The sequence below is a fragment of the Bos indicus genome, chromosome 20 (assembly GCF_029378745.1).
Source record: "Bos indicus isolate NIAB-ARS_2022 breed Sahiwal x Tharparkar chromosome 20, NIAB-ARS_B.indTharparkar_mat_pri_1.0, whole genome shotgun sequence".
NCBI lineage: Eukaryota > Metazoa > Chordata > Mammalia > Artiodactyla > Bovidae > Bos > Bos indicus.
The window spans coordinates 16,110,204-16,129,019 of record NC_091779.1 but is presented as its reverse complement, the minus strand read 5'-3'; positions in this window follow the sequence as shown (position 1 = coordinate 16,129,019).

The window sequence follows — 18,816 nt, the reverse complement described above, 5'->3', positions numbered from 1 at the left end:
GCTTGGATCTTCCACTACTCCTATTAAATGATGGTTCTGGATCATTTATACCCCTTCCCTTCCTTTACTTAATTTTAGATACTTATTATGTTTTATATATCCTTTTTATGCATTACTGGAGAAGGCAATGGCACCCAACTCCAGTACTCTTGCCTGGAAAATCCCATGGATGGAGGAGCCTGGTGGGCTGCAGTCCATGGGGTTGCGAAGAGTCGGACACGACTGAGCAACTTCACTTTCACTTTTCACTTTCATGCATTGGAGAAGGAAATGGGAACCCACTCCAGTGTTCTTGCCTGGAGAATCCCAGGGATGGGGGAGCCTGTTGGGCTGCTGTCTGTGGGGTCGCACAGAGTCGGACATGACTGAAATGACTTAGCAGTTTATGCATACGATAGGTTCCTTTCTACATCAAGTCTAACATAGTACCAGACATACACATTTTACTGCTGTCAAATGGATTCTTACAAGTTTAAAATATAAATCAAATTTCAAATAGAAATCAAGCATATTGTTGAGCAGGCAATGTCAAAAATGTGTGGTTTCATGGAAAGGTATTTTAAGTAGCAGCCTTTTAATCAGTATTGGGAAGTAAATGTTAAATAAAATATAAGAAGTCGCTAAATCAAATCAAATAAATATGTATGAATATATATAAATAACATATAATATATTTTAATAAAATATGAGAAGTGACTAAATGAAAAGATCTCTCTTGGTAAAATGTCACATTCCACTTGAAAATATGAAAGTTATTTTCAAATATTTTTTGGTATTGATTTTTAATATAATTCTAGTGATAGAATAGACTCTGTATGATTTCCATACCTTTAGAAGATGAAATTTTTGCACCATGTTTTATGTCCTTGGATATGTTCCAGTGTCTTCTGGTTTATAGTCTATTGGAACTTGAATAGAATTTGTATCCTGATGTTATGTGAAAATTGTATAAATCTTATGTTGAATAGGTTCATAGTGCTTTTCAGGTCTAGTATGCTTCTACTTTTCTGTCTATTCATTCTATTGATTTTTGAGAGTGTGATGTTGAAAGCCCAACTAAAAATCTTAATTCATCTACTTAAAAATAATAGTTAATATATAATGGAATTATATGTTATTTTGTTCTCCATTTTCTAAGTCTCTTGTAAATGTGCTATCATTCTTTCATAATTTAAAGTATAAGAAAGAAAAAAAGAAATGAGTATTTAGGCATCATTGAGGGGTTGATGAAAGTAATCCAGATTCATAATGCTTATTTAGATTAATGGCTTAGACCTTGACAAAAAAAAAAAAAATGACCTAAAATATACTCAGTTATTTATTTAGCAGATGATAAGTATGCACTTGTGATACAGAAGGAGAGAAAATTATGCCAAGTTCTATAAGTAAGCAATGACCATGAATATTTACTCCATCCTGCTTTTGAATTTTATGTGAAGACTGCCGGGGTCCAGCCCCGGTGGACCCAGGGAATTCGAAGTGGGGACGGCGTCGGCGAGGATCAGGAAACAATTGCTTAATTAAACGTTAATTAAGGATATAAAGAGTGGTTAAATCAGGATAGCTCAGTGAGGAAATTCAGTGGAGAAAAAGAGGCTGAATAATTCAGCCAGAAGGTGAGAGAAAGAACAACATGCAGAGACCAAGCTTCGGTGAACAAGGCCCTCACTTTATTTTCCAAAGTAGTTTTTATACCTTAAGTTATGCATAGAGGATAATGGGGGAAGGGGTAGAGTCATGAAGTAAGCCAGGCTTTCTTCCTGCAAACTTATCATATGCAAAAGTTAGGTGATTGCATCATCTTCTGGCCCAGAGGCCTGTTAACATTTTAAGACCCTTTCTTCAGAAAACTTATTTTTCTCTAAAGGTGATTAGTCAGGCGCCACCCTCCAAAAGCATTAGATAAAGTTGCATTTCTATAGGGCAAAGGTGTGGTGGGCTATAACAAGAAAAAGAATTAACTCAAGGGTCCAAGGTTACAAACATTAAAGCTACTACTTACACCAATTATATTAATCAGTACACTGCCAGGGACACAGTAGGTAAGGGATATGGAGACTTAGCAGCAAACATTGGCCCAACAAGTGAAAAACCCTTCACCAATACAATTTCTAATCAATCTTTTAACTGCTCAAAGAAATCTGTATTCAGACAGTTTAGAACATCTCATGCCTCTCACGGTTGTGAACAAAAACACTCTTGTCACGCCCAGGAACTTTATTAACTGGAGCTGTAATTTAACTCTTTTTCCGAGAGAGGTGGTGGGGGACAGCCCCCCGTAGTCAGAGGTGTAGGTGAGAGCACAAAGCAGTAAAGTAGGCAGACTCTGGTTTTGGGGGTAGATGCTCGAGAATTTCCAGGGGCACTCCTGAGGCTCGATCCCGCCTTTGCGTATGCCGAGCCTCCTTCCTCATGACCTTTGCCACTGGCAGAGTTCCTCACGCTGGCTCCCGGCAGAAGACATCAGATCAAATCCTCACCCGAACTGTGACTCTGGTCAGATCGGATCAGATCAGTCGGTCAGTCGTGTCCGACTCTTGGTGACCCCATGAATCGCAGCACGCCAGGCCTCCTTGTCCATCACCAACTCCTGGAATTCACTCAGACTCACGTCCATCAAGTCAGTGATGCCATCCAGCCATCTCATCCTCTGTCGTCCCCTTCTCCTCTTGCCCTCAATCCCTCCCAGCATCAGAGTCTTCTCCAATGAGTCAACTCTTCGCATGAGGTGGCTAAAGTACTGGAGTTTCAGCTTTAGCATCATTCCTTCCAAAGAAGTACTTGTGCCTTTATCAGTTTTTAGACTAGAGTGTGAGTGCATGGCCAGTAAGTTTTATAGAATACAAAGTAGGCAAATAGCTTCTTATGATTAAAAAAAAAAATGTAGTTTGAAATTTCATCACAGAAATTATCTTCCTTCAATCAAAATGATAAAAGAAAAGATAATACCTAGCAGAAAAGAAAAAAAAAAAGCAACTAAATCAGGCTGTCCTCAACTTCCTCCAAAATATATTTAAAGCCTGCTGCTGCTGCTAAGTTGCTTCAGTCATGTCTGACCCTGTGCGACCCCATAGACGGCAGCCCACCAGGCTCCCCCGTCCCTGGGATTCTCCAGGCAAGAACACTGGAGTGGGTTGCCATTTCCTTCTCCAATGCATGAAAGTGAAAAGTGAAAGTGAAGTCACTCAGTCGTGTCCGACTCCTAGCGACCCCATGGACTGCAGCCTACCAGGCTCTTCAGTCCACGGGATTTTCCAGGCAAGACTACTGGAGTGGGGTGCCATTGCCTTCTCCATATTTAAAGCCAAATGATAATAAATCAATACCAGTAAAATTTTGAGAGAAATTGTGACTGGCAATATTATACCTATTCTAGATTCAATTTTGTTACTAGGACAACAAAGACATATTTCTAACCAGGAAAGAACCCAAGGTATAAAACATCCATATATATTTTGGGGGGAAAAAGCAAAAATAATATTTGCTGATAAAATTCAGTCAAATTAAGAAACAAACTTAACAGAGTTTAGGAACTGTTATCAGGATTAAAATCTTAGTTTTAAGTACAGAATTCATTGAAATATGGACACATATCAAACAACTGCATATTATAGTTATGAAACAGAATATGAAAGTTAAAAACAAGAATTTTATATAAAACATATATAAAATAACTCACCTATATAGGAGGTTACCGATGGGATGGTGGGAATAATTGTGAGATTATTGCCTTCATTTTTCAATGTAGGAAATCAATCTGTTGTTTTAAATAGAAACATGGTTTAAAAAAGCACATTACTAGATTATTTTCTTAACCTTAGAGATTTGGGGGAAAATACCTTTTGTTGAAAGAAGATTTCAGTTTCTTTTTCTTTTTCTGTTACATTTAAATAAACTAAGTTGAATACTTGTTATTAAAGATGAGATATGAGGGGATTCAAGGGATCCAGAAAGAAAAGATTAGAAATGTTATTTGTATTTTTTAAAAATATACAAATAAAGAAGTTAAGCTTTATTTATTATACAGCTTGACTTCTCATCTCTTTGGTTAGTCAGTGTGGCAAATTAATTATACAAATGGCTCCCCAAATGGTCCCACTTCTCCACTCCTTCCTGTAAACATGCCCATTATAATATATCTTGCAATTCTTCCTAGTAAATTGTAGAGTCTATTTCCCCACTCTGAATTGGCTATCCTTATGCCTTGTTTTGGGGCTCCCTTGGTAGCTAGGCTGGTAAAGGATCCACCTGCAATGCAGAAGATCCTGGTTCAATTCCTGGGTCCAGAAGATCCCCTGGAGAAGGGATAGGCTACCCACTCCAGTACTCATGAGCTTCCCTGGTGGCTCAGATGGTAAAGAATCCACCTGCAAGGCAGAGGACCTGGGTTTGATTCCCAGGTTGGGAAGATCCCTAGGAGGAGGGCATGGTAACACACTTCAGTATTCTTGCCTGGAGAATCCCATGGACAGAGGAGTCTGGCTACAGTCCATGGGGCCTCATAGAGTGGGACACAACTAAAGAGACTAAGCACAGCACATATACCTTGCTTTGGTCAATAGAATACTGGTGGAAGCAATAGCATCAGTTCTGAACTGCAAGAGAACTTGCCTCCTTCACTGTGTTTCTTGGGGCTTCTGTGACAGCTCTGTGAATAAATGTGGGCCAATGAATCTCTCAGTTACCTTTTTCCATTCCCAATTGCCCTCTCATGGCCTATTCCCTCTACCTATCCTTCTTCCACACCTAATATTGAAGTCATTTTTTCCATTTACTCTAGTTTTCCTTTGTCATTCTCTCCTCCAAACCAAAGTCTTGCCATAGTAGGTTTTTCTAAACCAAAAAAGAAATGAAGAAAGGAAAGAAGCATGTCTATATGACATCAAACACTCACATACAAAGTAAGATTTTTGTTTGCATATTTAGATACACTTGAAAGTGGGAATGGTGTTTTCACATTGATTCTTGGAAATACACGCTTGTTTTGCTTTGTCTGAAAATGAGTATTCAGAATGTTGACAAGAATCTATATTTTTAATTTAAGTGTGTTTGTATTGTATGGACTTGGAGAGAACTAACCCTGTTTGAGGAACATTTTACCCTTGGCATTGCTGGATATTTGAGCCATTGAAAATACTAATAACAAATGCTCCCTTTACATAGTCCAGAATAATAGGTTCTAAGCTAAGTCTTCAAATTTATCTATGCTCTTTCACTGTATTAGTATCACATGAACCATGTTATTTCATTGCTTATTAAATATTCACAGACCATTAGGTCCTAGCTTAGGAGGCAAAGAAGCCAAAGAAATTAAATTCATTTGGTTATTACTATATTTAGAAAAGAATAAGATTTCCTTTTAATAATTATTTACTCCATTAGTCACATAAAATAAAACTGTAAAGCTCTGACTTTGTTTGTTACAAAGTTGTTACTTTGTTTGCATGTCTAATTCATAAAAATTGACATATTCTTCCCAGTTATTTCATACAAAAATAAGGCATTGTGCACAGTTGACATACATTATTCAGACTGTTGATAGGTAAATTTTATTCACCATGACACATAGCTTTTCCCATGGTAATTCTTTTCTTGATTTCCTTTTTCCACCTGAAAAAGCAGCAATTTGTATGTCCTAAAGAGTTGATCTTCCAGTGGTTTTGTTTCCACTTGAAACTTTTGCAAAATTCTTGTGATTTCTGTAAAAGACAGTGGAGAATAAAAAGCAATCATTATATAGTCCAGAATTCTTTAGCTTTCTCATAACCTTGAACAGACTTTCACTTTAAATTTTCACCACATTCTTATTTCCATCAAGTTATAATGTGGGAAGCAGGTACTGTGGAAAGTTTGAATAAGGTCACATATTGTGTAATTCCAAGTGGCCTTCTCTTATTTCTAAGTCACTAACAGAGACACAGGTAATCATTCCTTTCAAGAAAGTCATTTACTCTGTTAGAAAGAGGAGATTATGGTCAAATTTTTTAAGTGAAGTTTAATAGTACTGTTTTAGATTTAGAAATTTAGTACTATTTTGGGTCATGAATAATGACTTGGAATAAAACAACCCTTTTAGAAACTATTTTATATGTGACTGTAATTGACCCATGAATATGTTAGTTGGTAAAGCTTTGGGAATATCTTATAAAATGTTGGGAAGTAGCATTTGTGACATTATTAGCATTGGTTATCTGCCTGCATTTTAATATAAATTGATATTGCTTTATGATTGTGATTGTTACTTTTCATTATTTGACTTCTTAGCAGTTTTTGTTTTCTGATCCAACATCTTTGAGAAACCAACTTAATTGTACCTTTTCGTATTAAATGACAAGACCTTTTCCATGTAAAATTATACACTTTGAAATTTTTTAAAGTGCATGTTTTAAAACATGTAAATAAGCAATTTGAGAATACGTATTGATAAAGCATGCTTCCCTGGTGGCTCTGTTGGTAAAGAATTCGCCTGCAATACGGGAGACCTGGGTTCAGTTCCTGGGTCAGGAAGATCCCCTGGAGGAGGGCATGGCAACCCACTCCAGTATTCTTGTCCATTGGAGAACCCCGATGGACAGAGGAGCCTGGTAGGCTATAGTCCATGGAGTTGCAAAGAGTCAGACACGACTGAACAATTAATCACCCACATTGATAAAGCATAATTTGGATTAGAAAAGGTAAGTTTCCACAAAGTGTAAGAAAGAGATGTTTTTATTAAAATTAACATGGTGATATTTTATTCTTGCTAACAAGTGAAGTCCACATGTCCCCTGCCCACAACTCCTAAAGGGTTAGTTGACTGGTTCATCTACTGCTGTGCACCTCTGACTCTCATTTTTTAAAGTTCAGTTCAGTCGCTCAGACGTGTCTGACTCTTTGAGACTGCATGGACTGCAGATTGCCAGGATTTCCTGTCCACCACCAACTTGTGCAGCTTGCTCAAACTCATGTCCATCGAGTTGGTGATGCCATCCAACCATCTCATCCTCTGTCATCCCCTCCTCCTCCCACCTTCAATCTTTCCCAGAATCAGGGCTCTTTTCCAATGAGTCAGTTCCTTGCATCAGGTAGCCAAAGTATTGGAGATTCAGCTTCAGCATCAATCCTTCCAATGAATATTCAGGACAGATTTCCTTTAGAATTGACTGATTTGATCTCCTTACAGTCCAGGAAGAGTCTTCTCCAACACCACAGTTCAAAAGCATCAATTCTTTGGTGTTCAGCTTTCTTTATGGTCCAAATCTCACATCTATACATGACTACTGGAAAAACCATAGCTTTGACTAGATGGACCTCTGTTGGCAAAGTAATGTCTCTGCTTTTTAATATGCTGTTTAGGTTGGTTATAGCTTTTCTTCCAAGGAGCAAGTATCTTTTAATTTCATGGCTGCAGTCACTATCTGCAGTGTTTGTGGAACCTAAAAACATAAAGTCTGACACTGTTTCCATTGTTTCCCCATCTATTTGCCATGAACTGATGGGACTGGATGCCATGATCTTCATTTTTTGAATGTTGATTTTTAAGCCAACTTTTTCACCCTCCTCTTTCACTATCATCAAGAGGCTTTTTAGTTCCTCTTCACTTTCTGACATAAGGGTGGTGTCATCTGCATATCTGAAGTTACTGATATTTCTCCCAGCATTCTTGATTTCAGCTTGTGCTTCATCCAGCCTGGCATTTCACATGATATACTCTGCATATAAGTTAAATAAGCAGGGTGACAATATACAACCTTGATGTACTCCTTTCCCAGTTTGGAACCAGTCTGGTGTTCCATGTCCAGTTCTAACAATTGCTTCTTGATCTGCATACAGATTTCTAAGGAGGCAGGTAAGGTGGTCTGATATTCCCATCTCTTTAAGAATTTTCCACAGTTTGCTGTCATCCACACAGTCAAAGGCTTTGGCATAGTCAATAAAACAGAAGTAGATATTTTTTGGAACTCTTGCTTCAACGGATGTTGGCAATTTGACCTCTGGTTCTTCTGCCCTTTCAAAATCTGACTTGAACATCTGGAAGTTCATGGTTCAAGTACTGTTGAAGTCTGGCTTGGAGAATTTTGAGCATTACTTTACTAGCATGTGAGATGAGTGCAATAGTGTGTGCATTCTTTGGCATTGCCTTTCTTTGGGATTAGAATGAAAACTGACCTTTTCCAGTCCTGTAGCCACTGGTGAGTTTTCCAAATTTGCTGGCATATTGAGTGCAGGACTTTAACAGCATCATCTTTTTAGGGTTTGAAAGAGTTCAACTGGAATATCCATTACTATGGATATCCATGTCCATTAAATATTTCAAATAGAAGTTAAGGCAATTGGCTCCACTGTTATTGTGAGGTAGAAAGAAGGGATGTATGAACATCTTCTATTTTTAGTGATTGGTTTGAAAAATGCAGATTTCCAAATGTTGGTTTCAAGTAGTATGTTTCACTTTCTTAACCTCTGAGAAGCTTGCTGTTGCAATGATGCTCAGCTTGCCCACTGACTCTTGGGCCACATCACTATGGGTTAAAAGTGTGGGGTGGACCCTGAATGCCTGGGGGATGGCATGTGTGTGCTTACAAATGTGTACATGTGTATATATTCCTCTCCCATTTGTTGGATTTTTTTTTAGTCCTTAATCAAAATATGCCCAAACTTGAATTAAACAGCAGATTTAATGAACTGAACAACTGTTTTTTTTTTAAAATTAATTTTTTTTTTAAATTAGAGGATATTTACTTTACAATATTGAAATGGTTTCTGCCATACATCAACATGAATCATCCCTAGGTATATATATGCCTCCTCCCTCTTAAGCCTTCCTCCCTCCTCCCTCCCCATCCCTCCCTTCTAGGTTGCCACCGAGTACCAGCTTTGGGGTCCCTTTGTCATACAGCAACTGCTTTTTAAATCCAAATTTATAGAGGTCATTTATAAATTGACAGAAAAATAGTGGAAAAGTGAATGAGCATTTCCTTCCATTTTTTTAAAATGTAAGTTTTATGGCTGATACCGTTTTGCCCTCATGCAATCAGCAATGTTCTTGAATACACGGGTATGAAATTCTAAGTACAAAATAATTTTACTAAAATACAACTTAATTTACCTATTTTCTGTGATCTAGAGTTGGCAATGGGAAGTTTGATGCCACTGGAATTCTTGTACCTCTGTGTAACCTATTTTACCCTCTCTAAAAGGTTTTTTTCATTTACCCAGTGTCTTAAATTTCACATCAATATGTATAGGGCAAGTATGTTTTCTCCTCCATCCTACTCTGTGTATGGTGAGCCTTTTCAATATGAATTCTATTTTTTTCCTTTTCTTTTTTTAAAATTTTATTTTATTTTTTAACTTTACAATATTGTATTGGTTTTGCCATATACCGAAATGAATCTGCCACAGGTATACATGTGTTCCCCATCCTGAACCCTCCCCTCTCCTCCCTCTGCATACCATCCCTCTGGGTCGTCCCAGTGCACCAGCCCCAAGCATCCAGTATCGTGCATCGAACCTGGACTGGCGACTCGTTTCATATATGATATTATACATACTTCAATGCCATTCTCCCAAATCTTCCCACCCTCTCCCTCTGACACAGAGTCCAAAAGACTGTTCTATACATCAGTGTCTCTTTTGCTGTCTCTTATACAGGGTTATTGTTACCATCTTTCTAAATTCCATATATATGCGTTAGTATACTGTATTGGTGTTTTTCTTTCTAGAGTTTTTAATTATCTCTAAAATATTCTTCTAATATTTATTCGTTTACTTTAATATATTCTGTTTTTTCTCATACAAGTCTCAGAAATAGACAGTATCTCTTTTTTTTTCTTGCACCTTTAGCCATTATTACATATATTTTCACTTGTCTTTTCATTTAGGAAAAACCATTGTCTAGAAGCCCTAGCTAATACGTCTTCCATTTTTATCATTCTTATAATAAACCCAACTATTACATTATATAAAGATAATATTAGCATGTCTAAAATGTTTATTTTTTATAATAGCTTGCTATGAATATTTTCACAAGGATATTAATTGCAGTTATTTCAAAACCTTCATTTTCTTCTTTTACCTCTGCTTTCTGAGGTATTTTTCTGATGCCTAATTTAGTTCTTAACTTTTGAAGTGCTCCTTTTCCTGAAATGGTTGGTGACTTGGTTATCTAAAGCTTTTTTGTTTTTGAATTTTTCTTTACATTTGGGTTTTTTTATACGAACACAAAGTGGTAATATCATGGACTATACATAGCAATTTCAAGGCAGGAAGTATGTGTGCTAAAAAAAGATGAGGTTGTAAGTAAGTCATCTTGATTGTGAAGGCTTCTTGTCTTCCTGGGGCTCTCTCAGGTGTTTAGGGGCCTGCATTCCCTTTGCAGACCCAGTGATGACCTTTGTTGGTATATACTAGTAACATGCAGCAGTGGCTTTTCGTATTTAAGCATTAGGTAGTATTTTTCCACGGAGAAGGCAATGACACCCCACTCCGGTACTTTTGCCTGGAAAATCCCATGAACGGAGGAGCCTGGTAGGCTGCAGTCCATGGGGTAGCTAAGAGTTGGACACGACTGAGCGACTTCACTTTCACTTTTCACTTTCATGCATTGGAGAAGGAAATGGCAACCCACTCCAGTGCTCTTGCCTGGAGAATCCCAGGGACGGGGGAGCCTGGTGGCTGCCGTCTATGGGGTCACACAGAGTCGGACATGACTGAAGTGACTTAGCATAGCATAGTATTTTTCCAAGGATTTTGTTTGTTTGTTTGTTTTGTTTTGAGGAGGAGTAACAGGCTGCCGTCTATGGGGTCGCACAGAGTCAGACATGACTGAAGTGACTTAGCAGCAGCAGCAGCAGCAACATATATACGGGCTTTGGTGCTAGTGGTAAAGAATCTGCCTGCCTATGCAGGAGACACAGGAGATATGGATTCTATGCCTGGGTTGAGAAGATCCCCTGGAGGAGGGTATGACAACCCACTCTAGCATTTTTGCCTGGAGAATCCCATGGACAAAGGAACCTAGCTGGCTACAGTCTGTGGGGTCGCAAGAGTCAGACACGACCGAAGTGATTTAGCACCATGCGTAATTAATTTTTACCAATAACCACCCATGTATCAATCTTGAGCTTAAATAATAAAACATGAACAGTAACTTTGAATATCCTATGTGTCCTTTTCAAATCACAGTCTATATCCTTTTCCCTAGGGAAAACTGATATTCTGAACTTTGTAATAAGTACAGTGTTTGCTGTTCATGTACACGTGCATGCGTGTGTTCCAATGTTCATGTGTGGATATGTATTTGCATATAATGGTTTAGCTTTGCCTGTTTTGTTGTATCTTATATAAACAGAGACATTCATATTTATTCTTTACCAACCTCACTTTTCTTTTCCACATTATATGTTTGACGTTTGCTCTGGTTCACTTCACTGTTGGGTATGTTCAAATACATAAATAATTCCACAACTCACTTATATCCTCACTACTGATGAGTAGCTGTGCTGTTTCTGGCTTTTTTAAAATGACAGTAATTCTATTTTTCTTTTTATGGCTACTAATACATGCATATAAAATATACCTAATAGAAGAATTGCTAGATTGTAAAATATGTATATCTCTATTTTTAGAAATTACTGCCATGTTATTTCCTAAAATAGTTAAACTAATATATAATTCTGTTGGTAGTTTTGAGTATTCTCATTGTTCTACATTCTTGCTAATACTTGATTTTTATACTTTAAAACTTTATTTTTGCCATAAATGTGGGTGTGTTGCATTGCCTTTAATTTTTATTTTCCTGATCATTAGGATGGTGGAGCATCTTTTCCTATGTTTATTTGCCATTTGCATTTCCTCTTCAGTGAAAATCCATCCATCCTTTGCTCCATTCCCTATCAGATTGTCTTATTATCCACAGGTGTTATTTGTATATGATATGGACTAATGCTCTTCATTGGTTGTGTCGGTTACACAGATGTCTATTGATGTTTTCAGGTACGTACCAGGTTAGAACTATCATATATTTTTGGTAAATTGAGTATTTTTTTATTATGTAGTAACACTTTTGTTACTACATAATGCCCTACTGCAAATGCCCTGCTGAGTTATGAAAATAGGTTAACATTTTAAAACTAATTATTTGAGGGATATTTCTTTTGTTTAACATCCTAAGAAATGTTTTTTCTACAGCTACTCTTATTATTGATAAATTTTCCTTTTAATTTTTCACTGAAATTACAAATTTAGAGTTTGAAAATATACCCTTTGGTTTCCATTAAATCTTTATGAATACCAGACCAGCATTTTAATTCAGCCTACTGATTGTTCTTTATTAAGAATTTATTTTCTATTTTTTCTTGCTATAAAAATGATAGCCTAGATTGATCAGTATATTAGACCAGATAGGTTAATTGTTATCATAAATCAGTAAACACACAGTAAAATATATTTTTTTGCTCACATGACGTACTTTGCAGATGTTCCTAGCTAAGCAATTCTCTGTAACATGTAAGAACACAAACACACACACACACTCACACAAACACAAAAACACACACACATACACACACACACACACAGTATAGACAGGTAGACCTCTTCATTGAACCCTGTGGACTTTAAAGAAACAGTCAGAGGTCAGCCAAGATTCAGGAAAAGGGAAATAGACTTCATGTCTTTGTGTCTTCATAGGGGGAAAATAGCCACATATCTGTATAAAAAATTGATATCACGAGAAGGCAAAAGGTAAAGTTACAATAAATACTATCTAAATGAGTGCCTCAGGAGGAGTGATCAAAACCATCCCCAAGAAAAAGAAATGCAAAAAGGCAAAATGATTGTCTGAGGAGGCATTACAAATAGCTGAGAAAAGAAGAGAAGCAAAAGGCAAAGGAGAAAAGCAAAGATATACTCATTTGAATGCTTAATTCCAAAGAATAGCAGGGAGAGATAAGAAAGCCTTCCTAAGTGATCAATACAAATAAAATAGAAGAAATCAATAGAATGGGAAAGACTAGAGATCTCTTCAAGAAAATTAGAGATACCAAGGGAATATTTCATGTAAAGATGGGCTCAATAAAGGACAGAAACAGTATGGACCTAACAGAAGCAGAGGATATGAAGAGGGGGTGGCAAGAATATATACAGAAGAACTATACAAAAAAGATCTTAATAACCCAGATAATCTTGATGGTGTGATCACTCACCTAGAGCCAGACATCCTGGAGTGTGAAGTCAAGTGGGCCTTAGGAAGAATCACTACAAGCTGGCAGAGGTGATGGAATTACAGTTGAGCTATTTCAAATCCTAAAAGGTGATGCTGTGAAAGTGCTGCACTCAATACGCCAGCAAATTTGGAAATTAAATGGCCATAGGACTGGAAAGATCAATTTTCATTCCAATCCCAAATTAGGGCAATGCAAAAGAATGTTGAAACTACTGCACAATTGCACTTATTTTACATGCTAGCAAGGTAATGCTCAAAATTCTTCAAGCTAGGCTATGAAGTATGTGAACTGAAAACTTCCAGATGTACAAGCTGGATTTAGAAAAGGCAGAGGAACCAGAGATAAAATTGTAAACATCTTTCGGATCAGAGAAAAAACAAGAGAATTCCAGGAAAACATCTACTTTTGTTTCATTGACTACGCTAAAGCCTTTGACTGTGTGGATCACAACAAACTGTGGAAAATTATTCAAGAGATGGAAACACCAGACCACCTTACTTGCCTCCTGAGAAGCCTGTATGCAGGTCAAGAAGCAACAGTTAGACATGGACATGGAACAACAGACAGGTTCCAAATTGGGAAAGGAATATGCCAAGGCTGTATATTGTCACTTTGTTTATTTAACTTATATGCAGAGTACATCATGCGATGTGCAGGCTGGATGAAGTGCAAGCTGGAACCAAGATTTCCAGGAGAAATATCAATAACCTCAGATATGCAGATAACATCACCCTTAGGGCAGAAAGTGAAGAGGAACTAAAGAACCTCTTGATGAAGATGAAAGAGGAGAGTGACATAGTTGGCTTAAAACTTAACATTCAAAAAACAAAGATAATGACATCTGGTCCCATCACTTCATGACAAACAGATGGGGAAACAATGGAAACAGTGACAGACTTTCTTTTCTTGGACTCCAAAATCACTGCAGATGGTGACTGCACCCATCTTAAGTGTCTGAAATCAACAGATGTTTGATCCTTGGAAGAAAAGCTATGACAAATATAGACAGCACATTAAAAAGCAGAGACATTACTTTGCTGACAAAGGTCCATCTAGTCAAGGCTATGGTTTTTTCAGTAGTCATGTATGGATGTGAGAGTTGGACCATAAAGAAAGCTGAGCGCCAAAGAATTGATGCTTTTGAACTGTAGTGTTGGAGAAGACTCTTGAAAGTCCCTTGGACTGCAAGGAGATCAAACCAGTCAATCCTAAAGGAAATCAGTCCTGAATATTCATTGGAAGGATTGATGCTGAAGCTCCAATACTTTGGCAACCTGATGCTAAGAGCCATCTCATTAGAAGAGACCCTGATGCTGGGAAAGATTGAGGGCAGGAGGAGAAAGGGACAGAGGATGAGATGGTTGGATGGCATCACTGACTCAATGGAGATGAGTTTGAGCAAGCTTCGGGAAATGGTGAAAGGCAGGGTTGCCTGGCGTTCTGTTGTCCATGGGGGTCACAAATAGTTGGACACAACTGCGCAACTGAACAACAAATGACTGCCTCAGGCTCACAGCCTCATGGAATATTCTTGGCCATAGACATCTCACAGAAGTTGAATGTCTTTCTGGCCTTCAGGTAGTGTGTGGGGCCTTGGAGCCTGAACAAAACAAAGGTTGTGGGACCCTCAGTTGCATATGAGCAGAATGTTCCTCAGGTATCCCCCTGTGTGCATAGTACTCATCAGAAGCACCAGGTCTGCCTAGTTTGGCTTATTCCCCAGCAGGCTTGGCTGAACCAAAATTCTCAGCTATAGAGAAACCATCTTTGTGTATACACATCCTTTATACTTTGGAGAGAGTTATTTTCTGCACTTATTTGCTAAGTGTTAGATGTTTTCATTTTCTGGCCCTAGACTGGCAGTGCCAGGTGGCTACCCTAAACTCAATTATGTACTTGGTCTAGGAGTGCACTTTGGAAGCACTCACCTGGGATATATGCAGCTTGCTCTACATCTGCAAGAAATCCTGCCTCCCCCTGAAACATGTGGTTTCAGGTTGGCTCAAAACTAGCTAATTATACTTTAGTGAGAGTGTAGGTTTGTCAGGACTTAAACAGTTCCATAGCAAGAGACAGTGGAAACAGCCACTGCAGCACAGACTTACTCAAGTGTGTGATGGTCTGATGGTCATGTCACAAGATAAAACTCATACTCAATGGACAGGACCCAAAGGCAAGATGGAGACTAAGAAGTTGTAAGTCTGTTGTCCGTGAACGAACAGCAGCTTGAATGAGATCCATTCTGGGGCCACTACTTTCACAAGTATCTACACTTCAAAAGAAGTCTGAAGTGTCCCAGATTTCATGCTCTGAAGAGAGCAGTATGCATGAGTTCCTTCTCCAAATGTGCTAAACATAAACACTCAGTGTCAAATTTAACTTCTTGTTAGGAGGTTGGTCCTTGTTTGGTTTAAGATGACATATCATTGGTTCCAGAAAAGGGACACAGATTTTTTGATATCTCAGTGAAGCTGAAACCAGAATTTTCTGCTGATCTGCTTCACTGATAAACCCACTGGTCTCTGCTCTGTAGTGTAGCAATGCTTCTATTAATTAAGTTTCTGTATTTTTTTAAATGGCACCTTGACACATGGAAACTCAGATTTTCTTTTTGGTTGCAGCACTAAGAATGTGACATATAAAGTCAATTTGAGTAAAGATTTTTTGAAAGTTTAATTCTTTACTTGCAAAAATAGCAGTAATAATATGAAAATAACTTGCAAACAGAAAGAATTTCTATGTGTCTTGTAGGTGAGAAAAATTGAGGACCAGAATTTTTACCACAGAGCTTGAGGTGACAAGAAAGGGCTGTACTGCTCTGGGATATTTGCATAAATCTCTCAGCTCAGAATGTTTGACTTTGTAGTGATAAAACAAAGTCACAGGTTGTAAAAACTCATTTTCCATAGGAAAGCATTTTTCAATTCTTGCCCATTGTTTTAAATTTAAATATGGTGCCGATTTAAGCAGTAACTTTCTGTATATGAGTCAGGAGTTTCTGTTAAGCTTTTGTACTTCTGCAATATAGAGACTTGGAGAATGATGATGATGTGAAATATTATTAATGAAATACTGATTGAAGCCTTCCACGTGTTGTGTATTTTTTAATGGCTTTACATGGACTAACTTACTGAATCTTTACAAAGTCCTTACAAGGAAGGAGCTATTAATATCTGAGCTGTACTTAGAAGAAAACTGAGATATGTAGAGAATAACCTGCCCAAGGTCACGCAGCTAGGAAGTGGCAGAGCCCAAGCCTAAATTCTTAACCTGAATCTCACATAATGAAGAATACAACGTTGCCTGACCTACCTGCCTGGATATCATGAAACCATAGAACTGCCTTTAATACCAAAGGGATTTTGTTTTCATTTAGAATTTTAAAACAAGAAAAAATGAAGTACAAGTAATTTTAACAGTTTATTTATCATCAGGCTTTGGTCTTTGTCCAGGATATATACTTCAGTTTGCATACTGTTTGAAATGGGTCTGAAAACACACACAACACACACACACACACACACACACACATATGCATTCAGACACACACACATGCCATATACATACTGCATGTAAGTACATAGTGACCCGTGGTAATTATAGTCACCAGTAAAATAAGAATCTATCATTATTTAAAACACAAAATTCTATGCTATGGATATGTAGATAATGAAGGATTCTTACTTTGCTGGTGACTATAATTACTATAACTCATTTTTGTTGTCTGGAGAAGGAAATGGCAACCACTCCAGTATTCTTGACTGGAAAATCCCCACGGGCAGAGGAGCCTGGCAGGCTACAGTCCGTGGGGTCACAGAGAGTCAGACAACACTGAAAACAGCACATAGCACATTTTTGTTGTTCAATGTTTATACTATTGATGATTAAATATGTTAGGGTCCTATGGGATTTTCCAGGCAAGAGTACTGGAGTGGGGTGCCATTGCCTTCTCCAAAAAAAGTAGGTAGCTCTTCAATTTGTTAGGACTGCCTGGATTTACATATAGCAAGAAAAAAAGCAATGTAAAATAGAACTTTCTAAGCTCCAAATACATTTGCTGTCTGATAAAGAGGACACCTGGAAACATTTAGAGAGGTTTTGTAGAACTTAGGGAACTTAACTTTTCCTTGAAGCCCTAGAAGAGGGAACTTGAAAGAAGCAAACGAGTTCATATGGAATGCTGTGACAAGGTGGTGGTGGTTTAGGGATATGCAAGGAATTGTAAAAATTTAGACAAATACAGCTGATTTGGAGAATGGGGCAACTTATACACTAAGTTCATTAAGAAGTTAGTATGTTTACTGCTCAGAGGTTTGACGTGTGTACTAGGTACAAAGTTTAGTTGCTGTCATTGTATCTACCACAACATGATCAATTAGATGACATGGCATCACCGACTTGATGGACATGGGTTTGGGTGGACTCCGGGAGTTGGTGACGGACAAGGAGGCCTGGTGTGCTGCAATTCATGGGGTCGCAGAGTCGGACACGACTGAGCAACTGAACTGAACTGAACCATGTCCTAACTGATGATCTTGCTTCTCCCTTAGATTTGGAATCTATGCTCTCCTCTATCCTGTCTACTTCATCATGTTTTAAAATTCTATGGACACTTTCTCTACAGAGTCTCTGAGAACTTCTTTTCCATTTACACTGTTACTTTACTAGCATGGTTCTCCAGTACCTTACAACTCTCAAGATCATACAAACCTGTTTAGTCAACTTGTATTCTCTAGGACTCTTTTAAGTGGGTTCAGTTCAGTTCAGTTCAGTCGCTCAGTCATGTCTGACTCTTTGCAACCGCATGAATTGCAGCACGCCAGGCCTCCCTGTCCATCACCAACTCCCGGAGTTCACCCAGACTCACGTCCATAGAGTCAGTGATGCCATCCAGCCATCTCATCCTCTGTCGTCCCCTTCTCCTCCTGCCCCCAATCCCTCCCAGCATCAGAGTCTTTTCCAATGAGTCAACTCTTCACATCAGGTGGCCAAAGTACTGGAATTTCAGCTTCAGCATCATTCCTTCCAAAGAAATCCCAGGGCTGATCTCCTTCAGAATGGACTGGTTGGATGTCCTTGCAGTCCAAGGGACTCTCAAGAGTCTTCTCCAACACCACAGTTCAAAAGCATCAATTCTTTGGCGCTCAGCTTTCTTCACAGTCCAACTCTCACATCCATACATGACCACAGGAAAAACCATAGCCTTGACTAGACGAACCTTTGTTGGCAAAGTAATGTCTCTGCTTTTGAATATGCTATCTAGGTTGGTCATAACTTTCCTTCCAAGGAGTAAGCGTCTTTTAATTTCATGGCTGCAGTCACCATCTGCAGTGATTTTGGAGCCCAGAAAAATAAAGTCTGACACTGTTTCCACTGTTTCCCCATCCATTTACCATGAAGTGATGGGACTGGATGCCATGATCTTCGTTTTCTGAATGTTGAGCTTTAAGCCAACTTTTTCACTCTCCACTTTAGTCCAAAAGGAGAGTTTATGGCATATGTAACTAACCTGGTAAGAAAGAAGGTAAGACTTGCCTCAGGGCCAACTGAATTGAAGGACTTGTCGACTATCAGATCTATTTCCCATCTCTAATTCCCTCTCTCTGTTGGC